This window comes from Schistocerca serialis, chromosome 5 (assembly GCF_023864345.2).
Source record: "Schistocerca serialis cubense isolate TAMUIC-IGC-003099 chromosome 5, iqSchSeri2.2, whole genome shotgun sequence".
Classification (NCBI taxonomy): Eukaryota; Metazoa; Arthropoda; class Insecta; order Orthoptera; family Acrididae; genus Schistocerca; species Schistocerca serialis.
This window is the reverse complement of record NC_064642.1, coordinates 613109042-613128881: the sequence shown is the minus strand read 5'-3', so window position 1 is coordinate 613128881 and position 19840 is coordinate 613109042. Positions and strand designations below refer to the sequence as shown.

The 19840-nt window shown below is 41.1% G+C and overlaps 1 protein-coding gene across 1 annotated transcript in view; it reads right to left on the bottom strand.

Annotated features, from left to right (window-relative positions):
* LOC126482132 (peptide transporter family 1-like) overlaps positions 1-19840 on the bottom strand; it is a 314290-nt gene that overhangs the window by 90243 nt on the left and 204207 nt on the right. The gene's annotated exons all lie outside the window — the stretch shown is intronic.

Below are 19840 nucleotides of genomic sequence, written 5' to 3'. Positions count from 1 at the left end.
TATATATCTTCACTGAGATAGTTGTCTGTGGTATATGACAAAACAACAGATCAATCTGCACTCAAGAATCAAATTTTAACAGAGATCATTACCAAAACTTAGAGAAAATATAGGACCACTCATAAAAGAAATGAAAAATTAAAGCTGGCTGTGCATATAAAAAATCCAGAGTGGAATAACAACAGTGAAATAGGATAGATGCTGAATGTGGCACATGTGTGTGTGTGTGTGTGTGTGTGTGTGTGTGTGTGTGTGTTACTGCATATGAGGAATGACTTGTCCCGCAATTTAGTCTACTTTTAAATGTACTTTAAATGTGCCTTTCTCCTGCTCAACACCTCCTCTATGTTGTGAGTAGCAATCTATCATATTTCAGTTTTGTTATGTGTCAAGTTAACCAATGAAATTAAAGACCTACATGGGTAAACATGCATGCTATCTCACTGTTTGCATAAATGATTCATGACTTAACTTTCAAAGGATGGTGTACAAAATGAAAAGCCTAAACAGTATAGGACTGATTATCAAGAGACTGAAGAAGATGGGTAACATCCACAAATACTTTTCCATCTCTAATTATTTCAGTTCTGATGGACACTAAAATCTAGCTAGCTTCTCTTCTTTTTACACAAACATTTTCCTCTATCTCTGAAATATCAGAGGCACATACCTATGTATTCCTTGGTGAATTTGAGACTGATCCATAAATCTATCGTGAAAATGCCAAATATTAAATTTTTCTGAATAAAGTCATTTAAAAACATGTGAGTTAGTTGCTACCCAGATTTGACTGCAACAGATCACTGCTGGTGAAGTTACCCTAAATGGCGTATGCAAACAAAGATAAGCTACAAATACCTAAATATTTGATGGTGCAAATGCAAGATAAGAGCCAGATAATGTCAAGAGATTCTGGGTATTATGTTTTAGTGCTTAAGTGGTAGATTTAAAACAGTTTTTTATGATTGTACCTCCTTTCCCCTGCAATCCTATACGATATATCAGTATTTTGTACATTTCAACCAGTATTACTATTGTGGCCCCACTCTGGAGAGTCCCTTATATGAAGCACATACCATATACAAGTAAATACCACAACATTTACAAAAGTTCAACTGCAGTACATTTCACTTACAATTTGCACTGTTTAATATTAGAATATATTTTATGAGTAGAGTTTTAATACTTTTATAATTTAGTGCTTGCAGATAATATCTACAGATTCAAGTGATGATTATCATGAAGTCATTTTGCATAGTGTACTTAAGATACTGAAATAAAATTATTCCATCACTTCCTGTTACTATTGTTTTTCATCTACAAGTTTTGATTAGTGCATCCTGCTTGTAACTGTTCAAAGTAATTGAATGTGATTTATGTATATGGTGTAGTGTCATGCTTCTGTTATTGTTGAAAGCTGGACAAAGAACAGTGTGGAAGCTGGTATCATCATATGACCTATTTCTATTAGGAGACAGAAGGGCTTCACCAGCCAGGCTTAACAGTCCATTCAATGGAGAGACCAAAATCAATATTTTCTAATGAGTCATTAGGGTGTAAAAAAAATACAGACAAAGATCTGTTAACTGAGAATTCATCTGATCTCTCTCTTTCTCCTGTTCCCAGTTTAACTACACTAACGAGGTTCCCTTCAACATCAGCAACTGAACTCTGGCTCTACCTCCCGTATGGTCACCGTTTAGCAATTATGACTGTAAAAACAAGTAAGAGATGATAGCCAAAGCTCCAAGCATAGTTAGTCTTCACTTCTGAGTTGTCAGAAATGTGGCAAATAAGGACATGAAGTTCTCAGTCAGCAATATTTGTCATACGAGTAATATGTATATTAAGAACATTTTGAAATACATTTGTTTATTAACATTAGGGGAGCTTATTCTCACCAAAATCAGATATGCCAACTTGTCCATTATTTTTCAGATTCACTGTTACAACTAGTTAAAAATAAACTAAAAATTTCTTTTGGCTTTATTCATGTGAATCAAAAATAGAATGGCATTGTACTACAACTAATAAAGGAAAAACAGTATACATTATTTACAATAAGTTATACATTTCAATAGAATGGATGGCATCTGTTTCCTAAAAGTAGAATTATGTTCTGAGTGATTTAAATAACTGAGAGATTCTAATAGTTGTGGCTAGATGTAGCAGATATAACCAACAGAGTAAGGAAAAACAGTCAACATGCACAGAATGCATTAAATGGTAGATAGGCACATAAACATGAAATGACTCATCGTAATCATGTTTTTACTTATATATGAATTAAGAACTTGCTTTTCTTCTCTTAGTAGCTGCATTTTGCCACAGGTGACTCTACTAAGAGCTGGGAGAAGCGCCCTTGATTACATCTCAGAGGGGAGTAAAGGAACCAACAAGGGAAAATCAAAATGTCCAATTCAGTCATTTAACCAGTGCAGCTGTTAGTATTTATGACAAAAGAATCTTGATGAATCGCTTTATGGGAAACAAATATGGACAAGTTCCTCACAATGCAGACAGTATGATAAGCCTACGTCTGCAATGTTATTGACTAAACACACTGCCTGGCAAAAAAAAGTGAAGCACATAGAAGGGGAGGAGGAAATAATTTGCATCATGATAGGTCAAGAGGGCATGTCATCTTATTACAGTGATTATAAAATTGAATTAGATTTGTGAAGAATTTGGCCATTTATTGCTATGATGGTGCAACCACTCTGGTGTGGATGCATGCACAAATTCAGTTTGGAGGGGTGTCATAAGGCCATTGTATCCTCTCCTGAGGCAAGTTAGCCCACAACTCTTGTAACTGGTCCTTGATATCCCATATGCTGACACTGCGACAGAGTTGAGGTCTGAGCTAATTCCATGCACGTTCACTCGACATTTTGTTGGTCATAGGAGGACCTCAACATCACACACATAGTACACAGAAACACATGTCAGATGCAGACAAACCCTGTCCTAATGAAAAACGGCACCTGTAACGCCGGAAATGCATATCCTCCTATTTCCATCTATTGTACTATTATTTTTTTTCCTTGTTTTGTTACCTCAAGATATGACATTTCTGTCTCTTTATATATTGTAATTGTTTTACTGTTTTTGTGTGTGTGTGTGTGTGTGTATATATATATATATAATGGAAGGTCTTTAAATATGTCTGCTTGTGTCTGTATGTGTGGATGGATATGTGTGTGTGTGCGAGTGTATACCTGTCCTTTTTTCCCCCTAAGGTAAGTCTTTCCGCTCCCGGGATTGGAATGACTCCTTACCCTCTCCTTTAAAACCCACTTCCTTTCGTCTTCCCCTCTCCTTCCCTCTTTCCTGATGAGGCAACAGTTTGTTGCGAAAGCTTGAATTTTGTGTGTATGTTTGTGTTTGTTTGTGTGTCTATCGACCTGCCAGCGCTTTTGTTCGGTAAGTCACCTCATCTTTGTTTTTGTATATATATATATATATATATATAAAAACAAAGATGATGTGACTTACCAAATGAAAGTGCTGGCAGGTCAACAGACACACAAACATACACACAAAATCCAAGCTTTCGCAACAAACTGTTGCCTCATCAGGAAAGAGGGAAGGAGAGGGAAAGACGAAAGGATGTGGGTTTTAAGGGAGAGGGTAAGGAGTCATTCCAATCCCGGGAGCGGAAAGACTTACCTTAGGGGGAAAAAAGGACGGGTATACACTCGCACACACACACATATCCATCCACACATATACAGACACAAGCAGACATGTGATATGCACTTATGTCGATGTATAATTGGTTTGTTTCGTAAATATTATTTGTATTTTTATGCTGGGTCTTGCCTAGGGAAAACTGCTATCGAACGATTACATCGATAGGTCGTGTGAAGAATCAAAGTGTGTAGGATCTTTGGTAGTGAACTCTGCCGCGTGGAGCGCGGGCAGAGCAGAGAGAGTCTGGCTGGAGTAGCGAGTGGAGCAGGTGTGTTGTGTGTAGCTCCCGCGAGTTGCCGCGCTTTCAGGGTTTGGCAGCATGTAAATGCGCTCGACTTGCGATGATAGTTTCTGACATGGTGTCGCGGACGGGAAGGATTAGCTGGCGCACATCAAGAGCCCGTTTCGTCTGGTGACCGTGTTGAGAAGAAGGCGCGCCAACATCCAGCTTCTGCAACAGCGATGGCCGACAATGAGTGACTGACGCCACCTCCTCGATCGACGGCTTCAAACCTTCAATCAACTAACAAGGAAGACTGGAAGCACGTAAAGTTTTAGAACTCTATGGCAGACCTCAGCTTTTCAAATTGTTCCATTTGCCTCGCAAAATTACAGCAACTTAGCATGAACCTTTGTTGCTCATTGTCCCAATTGCATTACCAAGCAGGGTCCCTTCCTTTTCCGAAATGAACCCGAGTGTCGTTGAAATTCAGACGCCAGCATTAAAGTACAATTATTGCATTTCACTGCTTTAATTTCAAAGTTCAGTTTAAGTATTCATAGCTGGCTACAATATTTAGATTACGCAAGCACAAATTAAGAGTGCGAGTTTTGTTACCATATTTTAGCTTACCTGTGACTGCAGCTCAGCTTGGTACGTACTAAATTTTACTATTGTTAATTGTTCAGAATCATTTAATTCAAGTTCAAAGTTAAATCTCTTATTTCTAAATTGCGTAGATTCAAGTAGCTTTTGAAATGATAGTTGAGGTAGTCCAAGACTAACCAAATTTTACTGAATTTCGATGTGCTCCAGAAAGAAAGCTCACTATTAATTTCAGTCACTAAATTAACTTTCAGTTTTCCGGTTTTATTAATTCTTTTGCTAAATTAAGTCAGAGTGCAGCGAAAGTTATTACTTCTGACAAACTTTCAGTTTTCACACTACACGTGTCAACCTTCAGTTGCCACGCTTCTAGTGCTAATTATATGTGTAATTACCTTTCTTTTTCAGTTACTATAGTAATTGTCCTTAGGACTGGCGACCGTAATTTCCCCCTATCTCAAATATCTAATTACCGCTAGTTAATTGTTAACGTAACGGCCGCACATTTACTTTCTTCATTAACTTTACCCCTTTTCAAAATTAATTTCCACCAGTTTCATTTGCAATTTTCCTTTCATTTAGATGTAACCCTTTCCTCCCTCTTTACCAACAGATTAACTTCGGTGACGATTGCTTTTTCCCAAATTTCCATTAGGTACACGCGGTTTAATTTTTCACTGTCATTAAGGTCAATAAGCGAGGGGGAGGTTACACACCCTGATACTGTTGCCATGTAGCACATGAGGACACAGTCACTACCAGCCAATGGGTCGCTACATCATAATGTCAAGCACAGCAAAGCTGTGCCTCTCCAAAACATCATAAGAATGGGACCTCTCCCTAGGTCACTGTCATATTCACTAATGTTGGTCATCCAGAGTATTGCAGAAATGATGATTCATCAGTCAGCACAATGCAACACTGTTTGTCAGCAGTCCATGCTTCTTGATAGTGGTAACACTCCAAATACAGCAATTTTGTGGAGCCCTGTGCATGAGATGGTAATTTCCTAGTCCACCTGTTGGTAGTCTCTATCCAATACTGCAGAATGACACAGAATATTGCAAGGAGTGAATTACTTGTTCATGGATAGCAGTGCAGATGAGAAGGAGCTGCAGTATGCTTGGTGTATAACACAGTGATCCTCCCTAGTGGTGGCCAAATATGGTCAGCCAAAACCTTAATGAATATTCCTGCCCTTATGTTCCCACACAGTACTATATGAAGCACTCACATCCAAATGCCCCATAAATCTGGATAATGCATGACTCAACCAGCAAGTCAAATGGAGACCCACAATGAGGCCCCTTTCAAACTATACAGGGTGATTCAAAAAGAATACCACAACTTTAAAAATGTGTATTTCATGAAAGAAACATAATATAACCTTTTGTTATACATCATTACAAAGAGTATTTAAAAAGGTTTTTTTTTCACTCAAAAACAAGTTCAGAGATGTTCAATATGGCCCCCTCCAGACACACGAGCAATATCAACCCAATACTCCAACTCGTTCCACACTCTCTGTAGCATATCAGGCGTAACAGTTTGGATAGCTGCTGTTATTTCTCGTTTCAAATCATCAATGGTGGCTGGGAGAGGTGGCCGAAACACCATATCCTTAACATACCCCCATAAGAAAAAATCGCAGGGGGTAAGATCAGGGCTTCTTGGAGGCCAGTGATGAAGTGCTCTGTCACGGGCTGCCTGGCGGCCGATCCATCGCCTCGGGTAGTTGACGTTCAGGTAGTTACGGACAGATAAGTGCCAATGTGGTGGCGCTCCATCCTGCTGAAATATGAATTGTTGTGCTTCTTGTTCGAGCTGAGGGAACAGCCAATTCTCTAACATCTCCAGATACTGTAGTCCAGTTACAGTAGCACCTTCGAAGAAAAAGGGACGCTGACGCCTAGTCAACAGCGCCTCAAGCGAACAAATGTACAACTAAATGAAACTTTATAGCTCCCTTAATTTGCCGACAGATAGTGCTTAGCTCTGCCTTTTGTCGTTGCAGAGTTTTAAATTCCTAAAGTTGTGGTATTCATTTTGAATCACCGTGTATCATGTGGCTGATAATGCTATCTCATGCAAGGATGTGACAGCTCAATGTCCTTCACAGTGGTCGTTCAATACCTGACACTGTTCAAGCACCTTATACAGGATGTTCAGAAATTCCCATTACAAACTTCTAGGACATGTAGAGGGGAGTGAACGCATGTCTGTAAATGTACAGTTTGCTAGGTAGTTAGGCAAAATGGTGGGGGTTGCTTATATCAGATCAGCTTATGTCATTTGAGTCTGTCCTACTTCCCTGAACTGGTTCAAGCTTCATTCATATGTCTGGGAGTGTTAAAGCAACATGGTTGAGTACATGCTTGCAGAATACACTGACATGAGCTGCTCATCACCATTATTAAGATCATTATCCACAATGTCTGACTCCATAGCATACCGCTTTTTGCCACAATTACAGAGTAGCTTTGAAAAAGGGGAGCCTACACCACCAGCAGGGGTGACAGTTGTACTCCAAGGAGATGCCACACACCGAAGTTGGAACAGACTGTACTGCATCACACAGAAGAGAACTCATCAATGAGTACACGAGCAATTGTATGTGTTTCTTTGATTATTAATGAGTGGAACTGTAAAACAAATGATGTATTGGGTCACATCTAATAAATTACTTACAAAAGTGCTCATGTTACCAACATGTTTTCAAACTGCTGTAGCACAGAAATGGAACATTTCTGGATACGGGTTCCAATTCAAAATATTATCTACTTACTCCCCTGTAGAAGCTCTAGAACTTTGTAATGGGAATTTCCTAACACCCTGTATAACCTATCAGGTCTGGTAACAACTTTAAACATGAAGAACACTAAGAGTAGAGTTCTTAAAGGTTCTACTGTTATGAATGAATTCTTGGGATGTGTTTTTTTTTTTTTTCAATCAGAGTGAAAGAACAAAGGGAACAATGGACTGAGGTAACTCAAGCAATTGCTTCAGACGCATGACAATGCCTGAAAACTACTGTGTGCACACTTGCTACATGAAATGCAGAGAATAATATGAACCACAGGAACCAAATTGTTTCTACTGTCTTTTACTTAGGATAATAAATAGCAGAACTTTAGGATCAGCAAGATGATTAATGCAGCTGAAAATGAGTTAACTACACCAAATATGCTATAGTAGAGATATCTCAAGTGCAGCAAGAAAACTAGGACAATATAATAATTTGAGTTAAGACTTTATTGTAAAGAAGAAAATCAAATCAGTATTACAGAGACTGAAAGAAAAGTCAGGAAAAATATCATTACATGTGTATAAAAAAAGGTTCAATGAAAATCATAAAACAACAGCACAACAACATGATCACATCCTTGATTTCTGAGAATGTGTTCTATCAACCTGTTCCAGCTTTAAGTTTTAGTTGTTTTCTCCCCAACTCAGTGTTGCACCACTTTAAATAAGCATAAGATATAAGTATCATAACACATCAGACATTTTGATAAAATGTATAATGTTGATCCCAGGCTAAGAGATTTAAAAGGATTCAGGATTGAGGTGAGACTGCTGTGAACATATCTCTAGTGCATTATGGCTCTATGTACATACATGTTTCGCTTCTGTATACAATACACTGCAGGAAAAGACTTTCTATCACTCAAATTTATATTACATTTTAACTTATCCCATATCAGTTGTACAAGCCATTGTACTGATTTGATCTACGGGACAAAAAATAAATAAATAAATAAAAACAAGTTTCTCTTTTTTGGAGAAGTTTTTTCTTGTTTTTGCCAATGTTTTTTTATATGCTTGGTTCATCAAGAAGGATTTTTCTATCCAAATAAATAAACCTGTCTACTATTTTCAGCTTCTCATTTCCTGAGGAGGGGTCACCTGATTGAACCACTCTCCATTATCTTTCATTTACTTTTTTTGGTGTTAATCCTGATAACCCCATTTATAATACCAGAAATAACACGGGACATACAATAGTAGAACTTGTTAAGAAGGATGACATGTTTGTTTTAACACATTCTTCCAAGGGGAAAAAGAAGTATTTGGTTTCAGTTGAAGTGAACATCTTGAGGCCAGAAGCTCTGAAATTTATAGCAAAATGGGCCAAGCATTCACCTTAAACACTAACATCCAAACAATGGCTGCAGTCGCCAGAGACAGTGTTCATGTGTGAGTGAACTGTGCTTGAGTGAATGTATGTGGGTTTCCTACATCAGAAGGCCTTTTGGCTGATAGCTAATATGAATAGCAGTCTTTTCATTGTATCTGTCTGTGACTCAACATCTCCTTTATACAGTGAGTAGCAATCTATTCTTTTCTTAATATTGTTGTTATTTCATACTAGCTTTTCACTGTTTAACATACAAACAACATCGTTACAAAATAAAATGATATGTATATGCTTGATGACATATGGAATTAGCTGATGTAACTGCTGTGCATACTAAAACATCACAGTCGACAATTCCTACATAGCTAGTGAGTAAAGGGAGAGCTCTGCCCTCCTTTCCACATGTCGTTGGAGGAATAAATAAATAAACAATAAATTTTACACATAGCATGTATACAAACAGGAAAATGTCATAGTGTACATGCAGACATAATAGAAAGTTGATCAAAATTGACAAATACATTTAAAACATTAAAAAGACATTAAAAAGATTGCAAGGCCAATAGTAGTGGCCAGAATACAAAAACAATGTCCTCTATCAAGCATTAGATAGAAGCATTTCATCGTGTACACTTTGCTTAACATTTTCTGGCTACAGATAATTCCTCTGCTGGAAGAGTAATGGATATATTTGCGCATTATACTGAATATAAATTTTTTGAAGACAATGATGAAATTAAAGCCAAAACTATTTAATACAAAAGATATGTTGATGAACATTTTTAATCTGCAGTGGTTAAAAAGGTGAAATAGATAACATTGCACAAATCCTAAGCAGCATGCATCCTAAGTTGTAGTTTACAGTAGAACATGGAGAAGATAACTTAATTAATTCCCTGGATTTGACTATTATAAATAGTGGAGGTGGCCACCAGTTTGGCAGTTTGAAAAAATCTACAACTACTGATGTGGTTACTGATGATGAATCATGTCGTCCTTGTAAATATGAATAGGAATTTTTATTCCACTGTCACAGGATGTGAAGATACCTTTAGACTGCATTGAAATGGAAAAATAAATTTTAATTTTGAAATAAATTGTGATAGCAAATAATTACAGTATTGGAGATGTGGATGATATTCTGAATAACATTAAACAAGGACCTACAAATATGTCACCTATAGAACATCCACGTTTGTCAATATGATATATATGGGTCATGTTATGGACAAAATATGCTGGTTATTCAGAAACAAAAATATTAATAGAATTTGTGTCACTAGAGATTCCCTGCAAATGGAATTGAAACACACCGTAGGTAATCACTGGAACAAGTTTTACCAGCCCACTGTTACAAAATTAAATGTGACAACTGGGATAAAAAATACATAGGACAAACAGACCACAATTTCAGTATCTGTTTAAAAGAACATACCCCTGCAGTAGCATGTAACAAATCTGTATTTGGTCAGAATGTGTTAAAGAATGAGAACTCAGTATGCACCATAAATGACAGAATAAAAGTTCTGCATTGTTGTTGTTGTTGTGGTCTTCAGTCCTGAGACGGGTTTAATGCAGCTCTCCATGCTACTCTACCCTGTGCAAGCTTCTTCATCTCCCAGTACTTACTGCAACCTACATCCTTCTGAATCTGCTTGGTGTATTCATCTCTTGGTCTCCATCTACGATTTTTACCCTCCACGCTGCCCTCCAATACTAAATTGATGATCCCTTGATGCCTTAGAACATATCCTACCAACCGATCCCTTCTTCTAGTCAAGTTGTGCCACAAACTCCTCTTCTCCCCAATCCTATTCAATAGCTCCTCATTAGTTATGTGAGCTACCCATCTAATTTTCAGCATTCTTCTGTAGCACCACATTTCGAAAGCTTCTATTCTCTTCTTGTCCAAACTATTTATCGTCCATGTTTCACTTCCGTATGTGGCTACACTCCATACAAATACTTTCAGAAACGACTTCCTGACTCTTAAATCTATACTCGATGTTAACAAATTTCTCTTCTTCAGAAACGCTTTCCTTGCCATTGCCAGTCGACATTTTATATCCTCTCTACTTCGATCATCATCAGTTATTTTGCTCCCCAAATAGCAAAACTCCTTTGCTACTTTAAGTGTCTCATTTCCTAATCTAATTCCCTCAGCATCACCCGACTTAATTCGACTACATTCCATTATCCTTGTTTTGCTTTTGTTGATGTTCATCTTATACCCTCCTGCATAATATTCCTAAAAGTCTTATTACTGGATGCTTTAGAAAAAAAATTGAAATTTATAGTTACCATAAAAATGCCTCAAGACTTGTTACATGAACAGACTGACATCAAAGAAAAACATTTTAAGACTTGTTCAATGAATTGGTGCAGTGTGGACTTACTGCTGTTCTGTTTTAATTTTTTACTTCTCACTTTTAGTTTCTTACTTTCTGTGCATTTTTCGAACATAAATAGTATGATAGACTTAAATAAACAAGGAGTTAACTAAATTCTTGCATATATGTTATGGTGTATTTTTACAGTGAGATAAATTTGATATATTTTTTTACTTGTATGCTTTTTTTACAGGAAAAGAGGCTAGTAAATAAAAATAGCACCTATGAAAGAACAGAGTAATGCTGTATTTTGAGCATTGCAGTGGCCACTCAGTTGCCAATTGCTTAATACTGAACACTGTACATAACTGTTACTATGATGGTTACATGACCTTTCTGCATCTTTGTTGTTGATCATTGCATCCTACATAATATACTACCTGCTTCTCAGGCTAACTTCATGTGCCAGTTACCATTGCAGCCTAAACACAATGTAAATATGAAACTTCCTGACCAAATAAAACTGTATGTTGGCTTAGGACTTGAACCTGAGACTTAACGCCTTTCACAGGCAGGTGCTCTATGAACTTTACTACCCGAGCATGACTCGTGACCTATCTTCACAACTTTACTTCTGTCAGTGCCTCACCTCCTGTTCTGGAAACAATGTATAGTTCATGTAGCTATATGACTGGCAGCAGTTTTCAACAGTGCCTTCTCTATACCTTTAAAACTGTTTTAAACTATTCATGATTTTTAACACAGGGTGTACATTAAGTCCGGGAACACTTTCAATTATTTATTGCACAAGAACCAAACATTGTACAGATATCATTCATAAATCATTTTGAAGAGAAACCCTGAAATCCCCCCCCCCCTCCCTCCCCAGGTATACCACCACAACATAGTTTGGTAATTTGCCTATAGTCAGCACCAGTTGCAAACATGGCAAGTTCAGGTGCGAGAGCACTTTGTTGATTTGTTGAAAGTACTGTCACTGGATATTCTTACTTGGACATGTGGCAACAATGGCTGATGCCTCTAATGCAATCTGACTCTCTGTTCATCTTTCAGCAAGATGGGGCTACACCCCATTTTCATCGTGAAGTTCGTGGGTACCTGGACACGGAGCTGCCCCATCGATGGATCAGCCATGCTACAGAAGGAGACAGTTGTTTCATGGAATGGCCTCCCCAATCACCAGATCTCACACCATGTGCCTTTTTTCTGTGGCGACACATTGAAGATCTGGTGTATGTACTGCCTCTACCACATGAGCTCTTGGAGATAGTACAGGAAGTGACTGCCACAGTCATGATACCCTCCTGGGATGGGTATCGCAAGAATTCGATTATCATATTGACGTCTGCTGGGTCACTCATGGTTTGCATATCAAATGTTTGTATATAAAAAAAAAAAAAAAAAAAAAAAAAAAAAAAAAAACTTTGAGAGTTTCTCTTCAAAATGCAATATGTACGACACCTGTACAATGTTTATTCTTGTGCAACAAATGATTGAAAGTGTTCCTGGACTTTAAGTATGCCCTGAATACTGACTGTCTGTGCATGTAAAAGTTTTGTGACTAAACCTCATGTAACTCTAATCATGAGGCAGGACACATATCATTTTACTGGCCCACCTCTAGGGCAAGTTACCACTGGTATAGCAGTACTGGGGAGGGTGTAGCCAAATGGTAACTGCTGACAATTAGCACAGAGCAATCTTTGCTTGGCTGAATGTATCATCTATGCTAGACAACGTAGCAATATGTACATGATGAACTGATTCCATATAATGCACAATGGTAGTGAGTGTTTTTTATATTCTGGATGCTACTATTAGTCATTTTAGTCTTGAATTATTCTATCAAATGTGTGGAATGGTGGTCAGAACATTCCCTTTATTCACTAGCTACTCAGCAATTGTCAAAAGGGACTTTTCGGTACACACAGTAACTCCCTGACCTTGCTCCATGTGTCATCAAGGACATAAAAATCATTTTATTTTATAACTATTTTGCTTGCATGTTAGTTTTTAAGGTGAATCATCCTCGGCCCACTTTATTATACATTTCAAAGCTTCTGGTCTGAAGATGGTCACTTAGACAGAAACCTGTTACCAGAATTAATCTGGATTGACTGTGCCTGTCATACTGTTAAACTTAATCACTGACATTCTGCTATTACATCAAAAATTGTGAACTTATAGTAAAAATAAATGTGTCAGTATTAAAAGAAAAATGAAATGTATTGTAATATCTGTGTGAGTTTTTCATATCTTTGTCATATGTGGACACCTGAATCTTTGGACACTAGAACAGAGGGTGCTCATGTTGTGACAGTGCCACGACATTTAACAGTGCTGCCACGACAGTGCACGCAAACGGCAATAGAGGCACTCCGCAACTCGGCTGAGTGCGGGAGCGCCACCTAGCTACGAACGGCGCCGGCCGCATATCACGGCATGGCAGTCGAATGAGAGATACTGAGTTGTTATCATGTAAGCAGCTATTGTTTCTAAGTGAGTGTGTTTGAATATCCACGCAATTATTGGTGATTAAAGGTTATAACGCTTTTTGGCGTCGAGGTCGGTTATTTTCACTGCGTTGTGGATTTGTGTGTTCATGACGGGGCAGACATGGAACAGCTTATGCAAGCGCTCATTGAACAACAAACACAGCTGACGGCTGCTATTCAGGCACAACAAACACAGCTGACAGCTGCTATTCAGGCGTTGTCGACGTCGCTTACTCATCGTCTGTCTTCCTCTTCTCCGCCTCCATTCCCTCCTTACGACGAGGTCGCTGGAGACTGGTAGGATTATGAGAAGCGTTTGCGGCAACACTTCTTGGCTTTCGGCATTGTCGATGCTCCTATGTGGAAGTCGTTATTTCTATCTTGGATTTCCCCACGGATCTATCAGCTGCTATCTCAGTTAGCCCCTCTGCGGGAACCTGCCTCCCTGTCCTTCCAAGAAATGTGTGACTTATTGTCTAACTATTACCACAAAAACACCCACGTCGTTGCCGCCCGCGTGGCGTTCTACCGGTGTCGTAAACAGCCCCATCAATCTCACCGGGCTTGGGCGGCGGAACTACACGGTCTGAGTAGGAAATGTCAGTTTGTCACGGACACTCATCATGAGTCTTATGCTGATTCCATGGTTAGGGATGCTATTCTACGGCTTGCTCCTGATAAAGAAGTTCAGCAACGTGCCCTACAACTGCCAAACCCATCGTTGTCGGAAGTTCTAAGCATCGCTCAATCCTTTGAAGTGTCTCACGCTGCTGGCACACAAATAGACGCGTGGTGTGATGTAGGCGCTGTACAGCCAACTTTCGACATGGACAATTTGCCTGTTTCACAGGAGAACGAAGATGTGGCGGCGGTTCACTCGCGTAAACAAAGTCGCGTTGGGCCGCAACGCTCGCAGCAAAAACAGCAACCACAGAAGCAGGTTCATTCCGCACTTCCTTCTTGTCCACGTTGTTTCGTACAGCATGACAGGGCCACGTGTCCAAAATGTTGGGCCACGTGTAATTCATATAGGAAAAAAGGCCACATTGCTTCTGTGTGTCAGTCCCCTAAAGTTCCTGTCGACGAGGACGAGGCATCGGACATGGATGTTAACTGTGTGCTTTCTCAAACAAATAAGTTGTTTGTTACTGTTTGTGTTCTGGATAAAGACATTCACATGCAAGTGGACACTGGCTCTGCAGTAACTCTCGTTAATTCTCGCATGTATTTGGAGTTGGGCTTCCCTCCCTTGTCTCCAGTTATGCGTAATCTGAGAACTTATAATAAACAGAAAATTCCTATCATTGGCCAGTTTGATGCTTCCACTGCCTACAAGTCTGTTGTTAGGCCCCTCACGTTTTATGTGGTGGATCATGCGGGCACTGAAAACCTGTTCGGTTATGATGCTTTCCAGTTGTTCGGGTTCTCCATTGATGATGAGGTGCACCTCATATCTGAGGATATTCCGTTCAACAGCTGGATGGATTGTGTTCTGAATTCTCGTCCGTGTTCTCTGCTGGTCTGGGTCGTGCCAAGGATTTTGAAGCCCACATTACTCTTAAACCTACAGCTCGCCCTAAGTTTTTCCGGGCATGCCCTATTCCGGTGGCATTGCGTGCACCTGTCAAGGCTGAGATAGACAGGTTAACGGCTTCAGGGATTCTCCTTCCTGTTACCTCCAGCGAATGGGCATCGCCAATAGTGGTGGTTTCTAAACCAAATGGGAGTCTACGATTGTGTGGTGATTTTAAAGCCACCGTCAATTCTCAGAGCCTCATTGACACTTATCCTCTTCCCCGTCCTGAGGAGTTATTAACCAAGCTCACTGGGGGCCAGTTCTTTTCCAAACCTGACTTATCGGAGGCTTACCATCAGTTGCCATTGGATGCTTCTTCCAAGGAATTTCTCGTCACCAACACTCCTTGTGGGTTGTATCAGTACCAGCGGTTACCATTTGGCATTGCTAGCACGCCGGCCATTTTTCAGTGGTCTTTGGAACAGCTCACAGCTTCCGTTCCCGGCTGCATAAACTATCTGGATGAGATTGTTGTCACGGGGGCCTCCACTGAGGAGCACCTTCGCAATTTGCGTTCACTGTTTCGGGTTTTGCATTCGGCTGGGTTGAAGGGCAATCTGGACAAGTCACAGTTCTTCCAACCCTCCATTGTGTATCTTGGTTTCCACTTGTCCCATGAGGGTATACGTCCCCTACGTCAGCACGTTACGGCCATTAACGCTCTACCCTGGCCGTCTACGGTCAAAGAACTTCAGACGTGTCTAGGCAAGATTCCTTATTATCACAAATTCATTCCATCCACGGCGGCGGTAGCTCATCCTCTGCATCAGCTGTTACGCAAAAATGTCCCTTTCTGTTGGTCCAACGAGTGTGAGCAGGCTTTTGTACACCTGAAGGCTCATTTGCAGTCAGCGCCTTGTCTTGCAACATTCCGTCCGGGTCAGCACTTGGTTCTGGCGACTGACGCGTCCCAGTATGGCCTAGGGGCTGTTCTCGCCCATCGGTATGAGGATGGGTCGGAACGACCCATCGCCTATGCTTCCAAGACCCTCCACGACGCGCAACGGCGTTACTCTTAAATCAAAAAGGAGGTGCTCCCTATCATATATGCTCTAAAAAGTTCAGCGTTTTATTGTATGGTTCTAAGTTTCACCTCATCACCGACCACAAGCCGCTGATCTCTCTGTTCAGCCCATCGGCGTCGCTTCCGGATAAGGCAGCTCACCGCCTGCAACGTTGGGCCTTATACTTGTCTCGTTTTCACTATGAGATTCACTATCGCCCCACGGCCGAGCATGCCAACGCTGACGCATTGTCGCGATTGCCGATGGGCCCCGACCCGGTTTTCGATCGTGATGAACTACTCTGTTTCCACATTGATGAGGAAGAACGTCGTGCGGTCAAGGGTTTTCCACTTACAGGTTCACAGGTCGCGTCGGCTACTGCGCGGGACCCGGTCCTGCGTCAGGTGATCGGTTTTGTTCATCGGGGTTGGCTGGACAGGACCAAGGGCCAGGCATCGGATCCCCTTCACAACTACCATGCCTTGCGCCTTCGTCTGTCTGTTCATGATGGTGTTGTTCTTCTGGCCACGGATGGCGCATCTCCACAGGTTGTGGTGCCAGCCTCTCTTTGCAAAGATGTTCTCAAACTGTTGCATGAAGGCCATTGGGGGATTTCTCGGACTAAGTCCCTGGCCCGCAGGCACGTTTATTGGCCCAGTATTGATTCAGATATCGCCCACATGGTTGCTGCGTGTGGTCAGTGTGCTCAACAACTGGCTGCACCTCGTACAATGCCCTCTCCGTGGCCTGATCCGGCGCAGCTATGGGAACGGGTGCACACTGACTTTGCCGGCCCCTTCCTTGGTACTTATTGGCTACTGTTGATTGACACCTTCTCCAAGTTTCCGTTTGTTGTTCGATGTCCGTCACCCACCACTGCGGTGACGACGCTGGCTTTGTCCAAAATCTTTGCGCTAGAAGGTCTTCCATCCACGATCGTCACGGACAATGGCCCTCAGTTCTCTTCGCAGGCCTTCCGTGATTTTTGTACTGGACATGGGATTCATCATGTTACAGCACCGCCCTTCCATCTGCAATCGAATGGGGAGGTCGAGCGCCTTGTCCGCTCTTTCAAAAGCCAGATGAAAAAATTTCTTAGTGATTTTTCCATAGATGGTGCTCTGCTGCAATTTCTGAGTTCTTATCGCTTCACGCCTCTGGGTGATCGCAGCCCTGCTGAACTCTTGCATGGCCGCCAACCGCCCACTCTACTGCACCTGCTTCACCCTGTCAGGCCTTGTCCTGTGTCCCCTAGTGCGGGAAAATACTCGATGGGCGCCGACGTGTGGGCACGAGGGTATGGATCTCGCCCGAAATGGATTCCAGGGGTGGTCAAGGCTCTTCGCGGGCGCCAGCTTTGTGAAATGCATACGGACGACGGCATGGTTGTTCGCCATTATGACCAGATGCGCCCACGAGTGGTAGCCACGCTGGTGACACCACCCCTTCCTTCACCTCCACCAGCCCGAGAAACCAGTCCTGTTGCTGCTGCCAATCTACCGTACGTGTTGATGCAGCCGACGTCACTACCGCTTCCGAGTACGCCGGAACCGGCCCCAGTCGCGACGCCGCCTTCTCCGGGACCCATCTCGCTGGAGCACACCCCCAGGTCCACGACACCTATGGATGCTGCTCTGGAGTTTTCACCCATCATCTCGTCCAGGAGGCACATTCCATGCACAAGCTTCCGTCCTGGACATTTTCGACCATACTCTCGTGTCTCTCTGTGGGATCTTCTCGGGGCCTCACAAGAGGCCATGGATGTCTCCGCACTGTCCATGTCTCCAAGGAAGTGAGTGTTTTTTTTTTTTTTCAAGGGGGGAAAAGTGTTGTGACAGTGCCACGACATTTAACAATGCCGCCAAGATAGTACGCGCAAACGGCGATAGAGGCATTCCGCAACTCGGCTGAGTGCGGGAGCACCATCTAGCTGAGAACGGCGCCGGCCGCATGTCATGGCACGGCAGTCGAATTAGAGATACTGAGTTGTTATCATGTAAGCAGCGATTGTTTCTAAGTGAGTGTGTTCAAATATCCACGCAATTATTGGTGATTAAAGGTTATAACAGTTCATCTTTGTCACAAAACTGAACCTACTCTGTGTGTGTGTGTGTGTGTGTGTGTGTGTGTGTGTGTGTGTGTGTGTGAGGAACCACATTTTTGTAAATCTTATGCACTTTGTAGTCTGTTTTAAATAAATAATCTTAACAGGTTATGGGCCCAGACCACGTGTGAACAGCCGCGAAGTAAATGTTTTTGCTCGTGACTAATATAACTTGAATTTGCCCATTGTTTGTGTGTTTGACAAAAATGGCAGCCAGTGTTGGTGATTACAAAATACAAGTGGAAAACCCTGAAGCATCTGAAGACTGGGCAAATTGGAAATGGCATGTGTCGATACTGTTGCGATCATATCCACTTGAAGACATTGTAAACAGTATGTACAAGTGTCCTGAATAGCCGCATGATGTGACCGCAGAGAAAAATGCGGCACATCAGCAGTGGTTGAAAGACAATGAGAAAGCAGCAAGTTTACTGGCTAGTGCCTTAGGAAAGTCCGTTACAGAGCTGATGTTAACATGCACCCAGGCAAGTGAAATTTGGGATAAGTTACCTGCACAATTTGAAACAAGCAGTACACAATGTCTGAACATGTTGATAGAAGCATTTTTTGTGTTCAACATGATGCCAAAGAGGACATTAGCACACACGTTGCAAAACTGCAGAAGCTTTTCATGGATCTGAATGATGAATTGCAGAATCACGTTGTTAATGTTTTGCCTGAAAGAATTTTAAATGGCGGAATTCTCTCCACACTAGGCAAATCTTTTGATTGAAAAATTGTGCACAGTTGAATTGCATGATCAAAGTATGGTTGAACCAGCCGCATTTGTTACATGCAGTTGGTCTAACAAGAAAATTCAGTGAAGCAAAAGTGATGATATCAGTAGTGTAAAAATTTAAAAAGAATACTGAATGCATGAAACAAAGATTTCCTTGTCATAAAAGTGGGCAGGTAGGCCACTGGGCTGCAAAGTATCCAGCAAAAAAAGACAGATAACATTAACATCAATCATTCTGAATAGAACATGTAAAAGAATGTTGCATTTTTGTCTCATGTTTTTAGTGCTTCACTCAAAAACTGTGTTGGTATCGGCAGTTGGTACTGTGACAGTGGTGCCACAAATGACATCACTGCAAATAAAGAATATTTCATATCATATACAAAATTTGCCATCCCTGAAAAGATATCTATAGGGAAAAGAGGTGTGAGCATGTTGGCTCATGGACAGGGAACTGTGAAAATACAAATGCAGTTGAATAATGCCAGGAATAATGGTGAACTGAAAGATGTACTTTATGTTCCTGAAGCGACTGCTCATTTGTTCTCTGTCAAAGCAGTTGAGCAAATTGGCCTTTGCACAAGACTTTATGACAAAAGTGTTGAAATTGAAGACACAGTCACTGAGCAAACAATGACGACTGCTCATGTTAGCCATGGTCTCTATGTTCTTGACATGTGTCGTTAAACCAGTACAACCAGCTCAAGTGAATTTGATGACATTGTCAGATATGCTGCAAATTTACCATGAGAGATTTTAACATCAACACAAACAACACGTGAAATGCATCTTGAGGCAGATGGACATCAATGTGGATGGGAGCAAAGAAGAATTCTGTGATGGATGTGCACTCAGAAAAGTGCATAGACTGGCATTCAGAAATAGAATGAATTGACCAATGGTTACAGGTGAAC